This window comes from Schistocerca gregaria, chromosome 10, assembly GCF_023897955.1.
Source record: "Schistocerca gregaria isolate iqSchGreg1 chromosome 10, iqSchGreg1.2, whole genome shotgun sequence".
NCBI lineage: Eukaryota > Metazoa > Arthropoda > Insecta > Orthoptera > Acrididae > Schistocerca > Schistocerca gregaria.
The window spans coordinates 29,778,691-29,793,130 of record NC_064929.1 but is presented as its reverse complement, the minus strand read 5'-3'; positions in this window follow the sequence as shown (position 1 = coordinate 29,793,130).

Sequence of the window (14,440 nt, the reverse complement as noted above, 5' to 3'; positions counted from 1 at the left end):
TTCCATGGGAGTAATGTCTCAAACAGTCTACGCTTTGATCGTTCTCTGGAAGACCAGTAGTAGTTTCCGATGCACATCTGAAGGCATTCTGTAATCTGTAGACTATCAGAGTGTTGATGAAACACATAAATTGCATCGGGATTGAATACAACAGTCCCCATGCGCACTTTCCTCCATGGGAGTAGTGTCTCATACAGTCTACGCTTTTTATCGTTCCCTGGAATACCAGAAGTAGTTTCCGATGCACATCTGGAGGCACTCTGAAATCTGTGGATTAACTGAATGTTGATGAAACACAGAAATTGCATCGGGATTGAATAAAACAGTCACCATGCGCACTTTCCTAAATGGGAGTAATGTCTCAAACCGTCTACGCTTTGATCGTTCCCTGGAAGACCTGAAGAAGTTTCCGATGCACATCTGGAGGCATTCCGTAATCTGTGGACTATCAGAGTGTTGATGAAACACAGAAATTGCATCGGAATTGAATACAACAGTCACCATGCGCACCTTCTTCCATGGGAGTAATTCTCAAACAGTCTACGCTTTGATCGGTCCCTGGAAGACCAGTATAGTTTCCGATGCACATCTGAAGGCATTCTGTAATCTGTGGACTATCAGAGTGTTGATGAAACACAGAAATTGCATCGGGTTTGAATAGAACAGTCACCATGCGCACTTTCCTCCATGGGTGGAATGTCTCAAACAGTCTACACTTTGATCGTTCCCTTGAAGACCAGTAGTAGTTACCGATGCACATCTGGAGGCATTCTGTAATCTGTGGACTATCAGAGTGTTGATGAAAACACAGAAATTGCCTCGGGATTAAATACAACAGTCACCATGCGCACTTTCCTCCAGGTGAGTAATGTCTCAAACAGTGTACGCTTTGAGTTCCCTGGAAGACCTGTAGTAGTTTCCGATGCACATCTGGAGGCATTCTGTAATCTGTGGACTATCAGACTTTTGATGAAATACAGAAATTGCATCGGAATTGAATACAACAGTCACCATGCGCACTTTCCTCCATGGGAGTAATGTCTCAAACAGTCTACGCTTTGATCGTTCCCTGGAAGACCAGTAGTAGTTTCCGATGCACATCTGAAGGCATTCTGTAATCTGTGGACTATCAGAGTGCTGATGAAACACAAAAATTGCATCGGGATTGAATACAACAGACACCATGCGCTCTTTCATCCATGGGAGTAATATCTCAAACAGTCTACGCTTTGATCGTTCCCTAGAAGACCTGAAGTAGTTTCCGATGCACATCTGGAGGCATTATGTATTCTGTGGAGTATCAGAGTGTTGATGAAACACAGAAATTGCATCGGGATTGAATACAACAGTCACCATGCGCACTTTGCTCCATGGGAGTAATGTCTCAAAGAGTTTACGCTTTGATCGTTCCCTGGAAGTCCAGTAGTAGTTTCCGATGCACACCTGGAGGCATTCTGTAATCTGTGGACTATCAGACTGTTGATGAAACACAGAAATTGCATCGGAATAGAATACAACAGTCACCATGCGCACTTTCCTCCATGGGAGTAATGTCTCAAACAGTGTACGCTTTGAGTTCATAGGAAGACCAGTAGTAGTTTCCGATGCACATCTGGACGCATTCTGTAATCTGTGGACTATCAGAGTGTTGATGTAACACAGAAATTGCTTCGGGTTTAATACAACAGTCACCATTACTCCATGGGAGTAATGTCTCTAACAGTCTCACTTTGATCGTTCCCTGGAAGAACAGTAGTGATTTCCGATGCACATCTGGTGGCATTCTGTAATCTGTAGAGTATCAGAGTGTTGATAAAACACAGAAATTGCATCGGGATTGAATACAACAGACACCATGCGCTCTTTCCTCCATGGGAGTAATATCTCAAACAGTCTACGCTTTGATCGTTCCCTGGAAGACCTGAAGTAGTTTCCGATGCACATCTGGAGGCATTCTGTAATCTGTGGAATATCAGAGTGTTGATGAAACACCGAAATTGCATCGGGATTCAATACAACAGTCACCATGCGCACTTTCCTCCATGGGAGTAATGTCTCAAACAGTCTACGCTTTGATCGTTCCTAGGAAGAACAAGAGTAGTTTCCGATGCACATCTGGAGGCATTCTGTAATCTGTGGAGTATCAGAGTGTTGATGAAACACAGAAATTGCATCGGGATTGAATACAACAGTCACAATGAGCACTTTGCTCCATGGGAGTAATGTCTCAAAGAGTTTACGCTTTGATCGTTCCCTGCAAGACCAGTAGTAGTTTCCGATGCACATCTGGAGGCATTCTGTAATCTGTGGACTATCAGAGTGTTGATGAATCACAGAAATTGCATCGGGATTGAGTACGACATTCACCATGCGCACTTTCCTCCATGGGAGTAATGTCTCAAACAGTCTACGCTTTGATCGTTCCCTGGAAGTCCAGTAGTAGTTTCCGATGCACACCTGGAGGCATTCTGTAATCTGTGGACTATCAGACTGTTGATGAAACACAGAAATTGCATCGGAATTGAATACAACAGTCACCATGCGCACTTCCCTCCATGGAAGTAATGTCTCAAACAGTCTACGCTTTGATCGTTCCCTGGAAGACCTGTAGTAGTTTCCGATGCACATCTGGAATCATTCTGTAATCTGTGTACTATCAGACTGTTGATGAAACACTGAAATTGCCTCGGGATTGAATACAACAGTCACCATGCGCACTTTCCTCCATGCGAGTAATTCTCAAACAGTTTACGCTTTGATCGTTCCCTGGAAGACCAGTAGTAGCTTCCGATGCACATCTGGTGGCATTCTGTGATCTGTGGACTATCAGAGTGTTGATGATACACAGAAATTGCATCGGGATTGATTTCAACAGTCACCATGCGCACATCCCCCACGGGAGTAATGTCTCAAACAGTGTATGCTTTGATCGTTCCCTGGAAGACCAGTTATAGTTTCCGACGCACATCTGGTGGCATTCTGTAATCCTTGGACGATCAGAGTGTTGATGAAACACAGAAATTACATCGGGATTGAATACAACAGTCACCATGCGCACTTTCCTCCATGGGAGTAATGTCTCAAACACTCTACGATTTGATCGTTCCCTGGAAGTCCAGTAGTAGTTTCCGATGCACACCTGGAGGCATTCTGAAATCTGTGGACTATCAGAGTGTTGATGAAACACAGAAATTGAATCGAGATTGAATACATCAGTCACCATGCGCACTTTCCTCCATGGGAGTAATGTCTCAAACAGTCCACGCTTTGATCGTTCCCTGGAAGACCAGTAGTAGTTTCCGATGCACATCTGGAGGTTTTCTGTAATCTGTGGACTAACTGAGTGTTGATGAAACACAGAAATTGCATCGGGATTGAATACAACAGTCACCATCCGCACTTTCCTCCATGGGAGTAATGTCTGATACAGTCTACGTTTGATCGTTCCCTGGAAGACCAGTAGTAGATTCCGATGCACATCTGGTGGCATTCTGTAATCTGTGGACTATCAGAGTGTTGATGAAACACAGAAACTGCATCGAGATTGAATACAACAGTCACCATGTGCACTTTCCTCAATAGGAGTAATGTCTCAAACAGTGTACGCTTTGAGTTCCCTGGAAGACCAGTATTAGTTTCCGATGCACATCTGGAGGCATTCTGTAATCTGTGGACCATCAGACTGTTGATGAAATACAGAAATTGCATCGGAATTGAATACAACAGTCACCATGCGCACTTTCCTCCATAGGAGTAATGTCTCAAACAGTCCACGCTTTGATCGTTCCCTGGAAGACCAGTAGTAGTTTCCGATGCACATCTGGAGGTTTTCGGTAATCTGTGGACCATCAGAGTGTTGATGAAACACAGAAACTGCATCGGGATTGAATACAACAGTCACCATCCGCACTTTCCTCCATGGGAGTAATGTCTGATACAGTCTACGTTTGATCGTTCCCTGGAAGACCAGTAGTAGATTCCGATGCACATCTGGTGGCATTCTGCAATCTGTGAAGTATCAGAGTGTTGATGAAACACAGAAATTGCATCGGGATTGAATACAACAGTCACCATGCGCACTTTGCTCCATGGGAGTAATGTCTCTAAGAGTTTACGCTTTGATCGTTCCCTGGAAGACCAGTAGTAGTTTCCGATGCACATCTGGAGGCATTCTGTAATCTGTGGACTATCAGAGTGTTGATGAATCACAGAAATTGCATCGGGATTGAGTACGACATTCACCATGCGCACTTTCCTCCATGGGAGTAATGTCTCAAACACTCTACGATTTGATCGTTCCCTGGAAGTCCAGTAGTTGTTTCCGATGCACACCTGGAGGCATTCTGAAATCTGTGGACTATCAGAGTGTTGATGAAACACAGAAATTGAATCGAGATTGAATACATCAGTCACCATGCTCACTTTCCTCCATGGGAGTAATGTCTCAAACAGTCCACGCTTTGATCGTTCCCTGGAAGACCAGTAGTAGTTTCCGATGCACATCTGGAGGTTTTCTGTAATCTGTGGGCTATGAGAGTGTTGATGAAACACAGAAATTGCATCGGGATTGAATACAACAGTCACCATTCGCACTTTCCTCCATGGGAGTAATGTCTGATACAGTCTACGTTTGATCGTTCCCTGGAAGACCAGTAGTAGATTCCGATGCACATCTGGTGGCATTCTGTAATCTGTGGACTATCAGAGTGTTGATGAAACACAGAAACTGCATCGAGATTGAATACAACAGTCACCATGTGCACTTTCCTCCATAGGAGTAATGTCTCAAACAGTGTACGCTTTGAGTTCCCTGGAAGACCAGTATTAGTTTCCGATGCACATCTGGACGCATTCTGTAATCTGTGGACTATCAGAGTGTTGATGTAACACAGAAATTGCTTCGGGTTTAATACAACAGTCACCATTACTCCATGGGAGTAATGTCTCTAACAGTCTCACTTTGATCGTTCCCTGGAAGAACAGTAGTAATTTCCGATGCACATCTGGTGGCATTCTGTAATCTGTGGAGTATCAGAGTGTTGATAAAACACAGAAATTGCATCGGGATTGAATACAACAGACACCATGCGCTCTTTCCTCCATGGGAGTAATATCTCAAACAGTCTACGCTTTGATCGTTCCCTGGAAGACCTGAAGTAGTTTCCGATGCACATCTGGAAGCATTTTGTAATCTGTGGAATATCAGAGTGTTGATGAAACACCGAAATTGCATCGGGATTCAATACAACAGTCACCTTGCGCACTTTCCTCCATGGGAGTAATGTCTCAAACAGTCTACGCTTTGATCGTTCCTAGGGAGAACAAGAGTAGTTTCCGATGCACATCTGGAGGCATTCTGTAATCTGTGGAGTATCAGAGTGTTGATGAAACACAGAAATTGCATCGGGATTGAATACAACAGTCACAATGAGCACTTTGCTCCATGGGAGTAATGTCTCAAAGAGTTTACGCTTTGATCGTTCCCTGCAAGACCAGTAGTAGTTTCCGATGCACATCTGGAGGCATTCTGTGATCTGTGGACTATCAGAGTGTTGATGAATCACAGAAATTGCATCGGGATTGAGTACGACATTCACCATGCGCACTTTCCTCCATGGGAGTAATGTCTCAAACAGTCTACGCTTTGATCGTTCCCTGGAAGTCCAGTAGTAGTTTCCGATGCACACCTGGAGGCATTCTGTAATCTGTGGACTATCAGACTGTTGATGAAACACAGAAATTGCATCGGAATTGAATACAACAGTCACCATGCGCACTTCCCTCCATGGAAGTAATGTCTCAAACAGTCTACGCTTTGATCGTTCCCTGGAAGACCTGTAGTAGTTTCCGATGCACATCTGGAATCATTCTGTAATCTGTGTACTATCAGACTGTTGATGAAACACTGAAATTGCCTCGGGATTGAATACAACAGTCACCATGCGCACTTTCCTCCATGCGAGTAATTCTCAAACAGTTTACGCTTTGATCGTTCCCTGGAAGACCAGTAGTAGCTTCCGATGCACATCTGGTGGCATTCTGTGATCTGTGGACTATCAGAGTGTTGATGATACACAGAAATTGCATCGGGATTGATTTCAACAGTCACCATGCGCACATCCCCCACGGGAGTAATGTCTCAAACAGTGTATGCTTTGATCGTTCCCTGGAAGACCAGTTATAGTTTCCGACGCACATCTGGTGGCATTCTGTAATCCTTGGACTATCAGAGTGTTGATGAAACACAGAAATTACATCGGGATTGAATACAACAGTCACCATGCGCACTTTCCTCCATGGGAGTAATGTCTCAAACACTCTACGATTTGATCGTTCCCTGGAAGTCCAGTAGTAGTTTCCGATGCACACCTGGAGGCATTCTGAAATCTGTGGACTATCAGAGTGTTGATGAAACACAGAAATTGAATCGAGATTGAATACATCAGTCACCATGCGCACTTTCCTCCATGGGAGTAATGTCTCAAACAGTCCACGCTTTGATCGTTCCCTGGAAGACCAGTAGTAGTTTCCGATGCACATCTGGAGGTTTTCTGTAATCTGTGGGCTATGAAAGTGTTGATGAAACACAGAAATTGCATCGGGATTGAATACAACAGTCACCATCCGCACTTTCCTCCATGGGAGTAATGTCTGATACAGTCTACGTTTGATCGTTCCCTGGAAGACCAGTAGTAGATTCCGATGCACATCTGGTGGCATTCTGTAATCTGTGGACTATCAGAGTGTTGATGAAACACAGAAACTGCATCGAGATTGAATACAACAGTCACCATGTGCACTTTCCTCAATAGGAGTAATGTCTCAAACAGTGTACGCTTTGAGTTCCCTGGAAGACCAGTATTAGTTTCCGATGCACATCTGGAGGCATTCTGTAATCTGTGGACCATCAGACTGTTGATGAAATACAGAAATTGCATCGGAATTGAATACAACAGTCACCATGCGCACTTTCCTCCATAGGAGTAATGTCTCAAACAGTCCACGCTTTGATCGTTCCCTGGAAGACCAGTAGTAGTTACCGATGCACATCTGGAGGTTTTCGGTAATCTGTGGACCATCAGAGTGTTGATGAAACACAGAAACTGCATCGGGATTGAATACAACAGTCACCATCCGCACTTTCCTCCATGGGAGTAATGTCTGATACAGTCTACGTTTGATCGTTCCCTGGAAGACCAGTAGTAGATTCCGATGCACATCTGGTGGCATTCTGCAATCTGTGAAGTATCAGAGTGTTGATGAAACACAGAAATTGCATCGGGATTGAATACAACAGTCACCATGCGCACTTTGCTCCATGGGAGTAATGTCTCTAAGAGTTTACGCTTTGATCGTTCCCTGGAAGACCAGTAGTAGTTTCCGATGCACATCTGGAGGCATTCTGTAATCTGTGGACTATCAGAGTGTTGATGAATCACAGAAATTGCATCGGGATTGAGTACGACATTCACCATGCGCGCTTTCCTCCATGGGAGTAATGACTCAAACACTCTACGATTTGATCGTTCCCCGGAAGTCCAGTAGTTGTTTCCGATGCACACCTGGAGGCATTCTGAAATCTGTGGACTATCAGAGTGTTGATGAAACACAGAAATTGAATCGAGATTGAATACATCAGTCACCATGCTCACTTTCCTCCATGGGAGTAATGTCTCAAACAGTCCACGCTTTGATCGTTCCCTGGAAGACCAGTAGTAGTTTCCGATGCACATCTGGAGGTTTTCTGTAATCTGTGGGCTATGAGAGTGTTGATGAAACACAGAAATTGCATCGGGATTGAATACAACAGTCACCATTCGCACTTTCCTCCATGGGAGTAATGTCTGATACAGTCTACGTTTGATCGTTCCCTGGAAGACCAGTAGTAGATTCCGATGCACATCTGGTGGCATTCTGTAATCTGTGGACTATCAGAGTGTTGATGAAACACAGAAACTGCATCGGGATTGAATACAACAGACACCATGCGCTCTTTCCTCCATGGGAGTAGTATCTCAAACAGTCTACGCTTTGATCGTTCCCTGGAAGACCTGAAGTAGTTTCCGATGCACATCTGGAGGCATTTTGTAATCTGTGGAATATCAGAGTGTTGATGAAACACCGAAATTGCATCGGGATTCAATACAACAGTCACCATGCGCACTTTCCTCCATGGGAGTAATGTCTCAAACAGTCTACGCTTTGATCGTTCCTAGGGAGAACAAGAGTAGTTTCCGATGCACATCTGGAGGCATTCTGTAATCTGTGGAGTATCAGAGTGTTGATGAAACACAGAAATTGCATCGGGATTGAATACAACAGTTACCATGAGCACTTTGCTCCATGGGAGTAATGTCTCAAAGAGTTTACGCTTTGATCGTTCCCTGGAAGACCAGTAGTAGTTTCCGATGCACATCTGGAGGCATTCTGTAATCTGTGGACTATCAGAGTGTTGATGAATCACAGAAATTGCATCGGGATTGAGTACGACATTCACCATGCGCACTTTCCTCCATGGGAGTAATGTCTCAAACAGTCTACGCTTTGATCGTTCACTGGAAGTCCAGTAGTAGTTCCCGATGCACACCTGGAGGCATTCTGTAATCTGTGGACTATCAGACTGTTGATGAAACACAGAAATTGCATCGGAATTGAATACAACAGTCACCATGCGCACTTTCCCCCATGGAAGTAATGTCTCAAACAGTCTACGCTTTGATCGTTCCCTGGAAGACCTGTAGTAGTTTCCGATGCACATCTGGATGCATTCTGTAATCTGTGGACTATCAGACTGTTGATGAAACACTGAAATTGCCTCGGGATTGAATACAACAGTCACCATGCGCACTTTCCTCCATGCGAGTAATTCTCAAACTGTTTACGCTTTGATCGTTCCCTGGAAGACCAGTAGTAGCTTCCGATGCACATCTGGTGGCATTCTGTGATCTGTGGACTATCAGAGTGTTGATGATACACAGAAATTGCATCGGGATTGATTTCAACAGTCACCATGCGCACTTCCGACACGGGAGTAATGTCTCAAACAGTGTACGCTTTGATCGTTCCCTGGAAGACCAGTTATAGTTTCCGACGCACATCTGGTGGCATTCTGTAATCCTTGGACTATAAGAGTGTTGATGAAACACAGAAATTGCATCGGGTTTGAATACAACAGTCACCATGCGCACTTTCCTCCATGGGAGTAATGTCTCAAACACTCTACGATTTGATCGTTCCCTGGAAGTCCTGTAGTAGTTTCCGATGCACACCTGGAGGCATTCTGAAATCTGTGGACTATCAGAGTGTTGATGAAACACAGAAATTGAATCGAGATTGAATACATCAGTCACCATGCGCACTTTCCTCCATGGGAGTAATGTCTCAAACAGTCCACGCTTTGATCGTTCCCTGGAAGACCAGTAGTAGTTTCCGATGCACATCTGGAGATTTTCTGTAATCTGTGGGCTATGAGAGTGTTGATGAAACACAGAAATTGCATCGGGATTGAATACAACAGTCACCATCCGCACTTTCCTCCATGGGAGTAATGTCTGATACAGTCTACGTTTGATCGTTCCCTGGAAGACCAGTAGTAGATTCCGATGCACATCTGGTGGCATTCTGTAATCTGTGGACTATCAGAGTGTTGATGAAACACAGAAACTGCATCGAGATTGAATACAACAGTCACCATGTGCACTTTCCTCAATAGGAGTAATGTCTCAAACAGTGTACGCTTTGAGTTCCCTGGAAGACCAGTATTAGTTTCCGATGCACATCTGGAGGCATTCTGTAATCTGTGGACCATCAGACTGTTGATGAAATACAGAAATTGCATCGGAATTGAATACAACAGTCACCATGCGCACTTTCCTCCATAGGAGTAATGTCTCAAACAGTCCACGCTTTGATCGTTCCCTGGAAGACCAGTAGTAGTTTCCGATGCACATCTGGAGGTTTTCGGTAATCTGTGGACCATCAGAGTGTTGATGAAACACAGAAACTGCATCGGGATTGAATTCAACAGTCACCATCCGCACTTTCCTCCATGGGAGTAACGTCTGATACAGTCTACGTTTGATCGTTCCCTGGAAGACCAGTAGTAGATTCCGATGCACATCTGGTGGCATTCTGCAATCTGTGAAGTATCAGAGTGTTGATGAAACACAGAAATTGCATCGGGATTGAATACAACAGTCACCATGCGCACTTTGCTCCATGGGAGTAATGTCTCTAAGAGTTTACGCTTTGATCGTTCCCTGGAAGACCAGTAGTAGTTTCCGATGCACATCTGGAGGCATTCTGTAATCTGTGGACTATCAGAGTGTTGATGAATCACAGAAATTGCATCGGGATTGAGTACGACATTCACCATGCGCACTTTCCTCCATGGGAGTAATGTCTCAAACACTCTACGATTTGATCGTTCCCTGGAAGTCCAGTAGTTGTTTCCGATGCACACCTGGAGGCATTCTGAAATCTGTGGACTATCAGAGTGTTGATGAAACACAGAAATTGAATCGAGATTGAATACATCAGTCACCATGCTCACTTTCCTCCATGGGAGTAATGTCTCAAACAGTCCACGCTTTGATCGTTCCCTGGAAGACCAGTAGTAGTTTCCGATGCACATCTGGAGGCTTTCTGTAATCTGTGGGCTATGAGAGTGTTGATGAAACACAGAAATTGCATCGGGATTGAATACAACAGTCACCATTCGCACTTTCCTCCATGGGAGTAATGTCTGATACAGTCTACGTTTGATCGTTCCCTGGAAGACCAGTAGTAGATTCCGATGCACATCTGGTGGCATTCTGTAATCTGTGGACTATCAGAGTGTTGATGAAACACAGAAACTGCATCGAGATTGAATACAACAGTCACCATGTGCACTTTCCTCCATAGGAGTAATGTCTCAAACAGTGTACGCTTTGAGTTCCCTGGAAGACCAGTATTAGTTTCCGATGCACATCTGGACGCATTCTGTAATCTGTGGACTATCTGAGTGTTGATGTAACACAGAAATTGCTTCGGGTTTAATACAACAGTCACCATTACTCCATGGGAGTAATGTCTCTAACAGTCTCACTTTGATCGTTCCCTGGAAGAACAGTAGTAATTTCCGATGCACATCTGGTGGCATTCTGTAATCTGTGGAGTATCAGAGTGTTGATAAAACACAGAAATTGCATCGGGATTGAATACAACAGACACCATGCGCTCTTTCCTCCATGGGAGTAATATCTCAAACAGTCTACGCTTTGATCGTTCCCTGGAAGACCTGAAGTAGTTTCCGATGCACATCTGGAGGCATTTTGTAATCTGTGGAATATCAGAGTGTTGATGAAACACCGAAATTGCATCGGGATTCAATACAACAGTCACCATGCGCACTTTCCTCCATGGGAGTAATGTCTCAAACAGTCTACGATTTGATCGTTCCTAGGGAGAACAAGAGTAGTTTCCGATGCACGTCTGGAGGCATTCTGTAATCTGTGGAGTATCAGAGTGTTGATGAAACACAGAAATTGCATCGGGATTGAATACAACAGTTACCATGAGCACTTTGCTCCATGGGAGTAATGTCTCAAAGAGTTTACGCTTTGATCGTTCCCTGGAAGACCAGTAGTAGTTTCCGATGCACATCTGGAGGCATTCTGTAATCTGTGGACTATCAGAGTGTTGATGAATCACAGAAATTGCATCGGGATTGAGTACGACATTCACCATGCGCACTTTCCTCCATGGGAGTAATGTCTCAAACAGTCTACGCTTTGATCGTTCACTGGAAGTCCAGTAGTAGTTCCCGATGCACACCTGGAGGCATTCTGTAATCTGTGGACTATCAGACTGTTGATGAAACACAGAAATTGCATTGGAATTGAATACAACAGTCACCATGCGCACTTTCCCCCATGGAAGTAATGTCTCAAACAGTCTACGCTTTGATCGTTCCCTGGAAGACCTGTAGTAGTTTCCGATGCACATCTGGATGCATTCTGTAATCTGTGGACTATCAGACTGTTGATGAAACACTGAAATTGCCTCGGGATTGAATACAACAGTCACCATGCGCACTTTCCTCCATGCGAGTAATTCTCAAACAGTTTACGCTTTGATCGTTCCCTGGAAGACCAGTAGTAGCTTCCGATGCACATCTGGTGGCATTCTGTGATCTGTGGACTATCAGAGTGTTGATGATACACAGAAATTGCATCGGGATTGATTTCAACAGTCACCATGCGTACTTCCGACACGGGAGTAATGTCTCAAACAGTGTACGCTTTGATCGTTCCCTGGAAGACCAGTTATAGTTTCCGACGCACATCTGGTGGCATTCTGTAATCCTTGGACTATAAGAGTGTTGATGAAACACAGAAATTGCATCGGGATTGAATACAACAGTCACCATGCGCACTTTCCTCCATGGGAGTAATGTCTCAAACACTCTACGATTTGATCGTTCCCTGGAAGTCCTGTAGTAGTTTCCGATGCACACCTGGAGGCATTCTGAAATCTGTGGACTATCAGAGTGTTGATGAAACACAGAAATTGAATCGAGATTGAATACATCAGTCACCATGCGCACTTTCCTCCATGGGAGTAATGTCTCAAACAGTCCACGCTTTGATCGTTCCCTGGAAGACCAGTAGTAGTTTCCGATGCACATCTGGAGATTTTCTGTAATCTGTGGGCTATGAGAGTGTTGATGAAACACAGAAATTGCATCGGGATTGAATACAACAGTCACCATCCGCACTTTCCTCCATGGGAGTAATGTCTGATACAGTCTACGTTTGATCGTTCCCTGGAAGACCAGTAGTAGATTCCGATGCACATCTGGTGGCATTCTGTAATCTGTGGACTATCAGAGTGCTGATGAAACACAGAAACTGCATCGAGATTGAATACAACAGTCACCATGTGCACTTTCCTCCATAGGAGTAATGTCTCAAACAGTGTACGCTTTGAGTTCCCTGGAAGACCAGTATTAGTTTCCGATGCACATCTGGAGGCATTCTGTAATCTGTGGACCATCAGACTGTTGATGAAATACAGAAATTGCATCGGAATTGAATACAACAGGCACCATGCGCACTTTCCTCCATAGGAGTAATGTCTCAAACAGTCCACGCTTTGATCCTTCCCTGGAAGACCAGTAGTAGTTTCCGATGCACATCTGGAGGTTTTCGGTAATCTGTGGACCATCAGAGTGTTGATGAAACACAGAAACTACATCGGGTTTGAATACAACAGTCACCATCCGCACTTTCCTCCATGGGAGTAATGTCTGATACAGTCTGCGTTTGATCGTTCCCTGGAAGACCAGTAGTAGATTCCGATGCACATCTGGTGGCATTCTGTAATCTGTGAAGTATCACAGTGTTGATGAAACACAGAAATTGCATCGGGATTGAATACAACAGTCACCATGCGCACTTTGCTCCATGGGAGTAATGTCTCTAAGAGTTTACGCTTTGATCGTTCCCTGGAAGACCAGTAGTAGTTTCCGATGCACATCTGGAGGCATTCTGTAATCTGTGGACTATCAGAGTGTTGATGAATCACAGAAATTGCATCGGGATTGAGTACGACATTCACCATGCGCACTTTCCTCCATGGGAGTAGTGTCTCAAACAGTCTACGCTTTGATCGTTCCCTGGAAGGCCAGTAGTAGTTTCCGATGCACACCTGGAGGCATTCTGTTATCTGTGGACTATCAGACTGTTGATGAAACACAGAAATTGCCTCGGGATTGAATACAACAGTCATCATGCGCACTTTCCTCCATGCGAGTATTTCTCAAACAGTTTACACTTTGATCGTTCCCTGGAAGACCAGTAGTAGCTTCCGATGCACATCTGGTGGCATTCTGTGATCTGTGGACTATCAGAGTGTTGATGATACACAGAAATTGCATCGGGATTGATTTCAACAGTCACCATGCGCACTTCCCCCACGGGAGTAATGTCTCAAACAGTGTACGCTTTGATCGTTCCCTGGAAGACCAGTTATAGTTTCCGACGCACATCTGGTGGCATTCTGTAATCCTTGGACTATCAGAGTGTTGATGAAACACAGAAATTGCATCGGGATTGAATACAACAGTCACCATGCGCACTTTCCTCCATGGGAGTAATGTCTCAAACACTCTACGATTTGATCGTTCCCTGGAAGTCCAGTAGTAGTTTCCGATGCACACCTGGAGGCATTCTGAAATCTGTGGACTATCAGAGTGTTGATGAAACACAGAAATTGAATCGAGATTGAATACATCAGTCACCATGCGCACTTTCCTCCATGGGAGTAATGTCTCAAACAGTCCACGCTTTGATCGTTCCCTGGAAGACCAGTAGTAGTTTCCGATGCACATCTGGAGGTTTTCTGTAATCTGTGGGCTATGAGAGTGTTGATGAAACACAGAAATTGCATCGGGATT